The sequence below is a fragment of the Bactrocera tryoni genome, unplaced genomic scaffold (assembly GCF_016617805.1).
Source record: "Bactrocera tryoni isolate S06 unplaced genomic scaffold, CSIRO_BtryS06_freeze2 scaffold_25, whole genome shotgun sequence".
In the NCBI taxonomy this organism is placed as follows: Eukaryota; Metazoa; Arthropoda; class Insecta; order Diptera; family Tephritidae; genus Bactrocera; species Bactrocera tryoni.
In genome coordinates, this window is record NW_024395977.1 from 10,367,077 (window position 1) to 10,369,186 (window position 2,110).

The 2,110-nt window shown below is 32.2% G+C and overlaps 1 long non-coding RNA gene across 1 annotated transcript; it reads right to left on the reverse strand.

Moving 5' to 3' along the window:
* Nucleotides 1–439: 439 nt before the first annotated feature.
* LOC120780902 lies at nt 440–866 on the reverse strand. Its single transcript, XR_005705959.1, has 2 exons — nt 793–866; nt 440–693 (listed from the first exon to the last, which is right to left on the reverse strand). It is a non-coding gene; the product is annotated as an uncharacterized LOC120780902 (long non-coding RNA).
* Between the last annotated feature and the right edge of the window lie 1,244 nt (nt 867–2,110).

Consider the following 2,110-nt stretch of genomic DNA (forward strand, 5'->3'; position numbering starts at 1 on the left):
AAGTCTCCGAAAAAAACCGCGCAAGGTGTCAAAAATGGTATCATTCTGGAGAACATACAAAGAAGTGGACATCGTCATTCTGCTTCTTATGTAAAAAGCCGTGCTGCGACACATAAAACATATTTTAATTATATTTGCCTGAAATTTATCAATAAAAGTAAATGAATTAAAACTTTAAAGTAATAACTACTTTTTTCCTATGAACTGTAGTATGTATCAAAATTGATACATAGCTGGAATTATGAAGGTTTTTTAAAGCTCGATCTACGGTTAATAAAAATGAAAATACATGTACATTTATTTTAATTTATTAAAAAACTTATTTTAATTTATTTAAACTTATTTAAATTTAATAAAAAACATATTTTAATTTATTAAAAACTGAAATGAAAAATAAAAAGAAAATTCATTTTATTGGAAATAAACATATAAAAGAATATAATTTTAATTAAACACGATTTTCAGAATTTGTCTACCCACAACCACAAATTCTCACACAACCTAATCAATAAAGATTAGGCCTTTTTCACCAGCTTTTTTTAAAAGCTGGCTCACGTGTTCATACTACTTACTAAATTAATAAATACTAAAGCTAACTAACAATAACTAATACTAAAACTACTACTACCAACTATTTACAACTTAATTCTACCCTGAAAAAAATAAAAAGAACATTATTAGTTTTTGAAGAATCTGAAATGAGAAGAGAGAAATGCATTTTAGTTATTTGAATAATGTAAAGTATTTATATTGTATTTTTATTTCATATACATATGTATGTATTTCCTTTACCTTTTATCAAACGGAAGCTACTAGAAAAATTAAATATGGCCTAAAACCTAAGTTACCAGTTTCTTTAATTTTTGTTGTTTATTAAAATACCTCGCACTCACTTCATTTTTGTAAGACTCTTTTCCTGCTGCTGTGCCAGCCATTTCGCGTTTTTAAACAGTAAAACTGTTATTAAAAAATCTAAAAATTGGTGCCTATGCTCGAGGCAATCTCCAGCCTCGCTGTACCACTCTGGGTATTTTTGTTCGGTAATTGTAGTAATCTGGGCTAAAATCATCGATTTTATACCCACTCTGCAAGAATTTTCCATAAACAGTTCTTTATAGAGGCTCATTTGAAGGCGGCTTATTTCGAAAACTCTATCATTGGGATTAACCAGCCTTAGGTCATCCGCGCTTTTATAATTTTTAGACCTTATAAGGGCTAATTGCTAAATACTTGTGTCGCTCTTGACACTGACATTTTTCCTAAATTTTCGGGGTACACATGCTAATAGGTTAATTTAGGGCACATTTTAAAAATAACGTTCGCCCGGTCTATGGCATATATTTTACGCGCAACTTTAAAAGTTGTCAGCCCATCTGGCGTTTCAACGTCATATTTTAGTAACATATTGCGCATGCATTTTATCAAATGACAATAGTCAAACAGCATATATATTTTTCTTTCATTGTGAAAGAAATATGGCTTTTCTGGTGTAGCGCCTACCAGTTGCCTCAATTTGACATTTTGTGCACATTGGTCGCACACTATTGACTTGATTTTAAGTCCGATTTCTTCCGAGGCATTTATATTGCTCTTGAGCATATTCAACAGTTTCTCACTTTTAACGCCATCTTTTGCCACATAATAGGAAATCACATATTTCCATTTTGTGACTAAGCCTTTTAGCATGAAAAAGCAGCACTTATTGCCGACTACGCTTTCCCGGTGACCTTTCTCCATTATCAACGAAGCCATCAATCACATCTCGTACTTTGTTATTCGTCAGATCTTTTTGATTGAGACTTCGTCGAAAATTAATTGCCATATGCGTTCTTCTGTTTTCATTTCTTGGAGCAGACATACCGGATCGGACGCCAACGCAAAAGTGTTTCTTTGTGGGGCAATGCAAACCCCAAATCGTCGCGCATGAAATTATAGGTCTTAGTCGACATATAATTGATGTTTAAAGCCATTGATTTCTCCTTTTCATCGTAGGAGTTTTTTTTCTTTAAAATCATCTTTGCGAATGTTACCGCATGTTCATTAGCATCGCCTGTTATTATGACGTTTTTTTCCAGAGCTTGACATTTTTTTGTCAACAGGAAAACTTTCC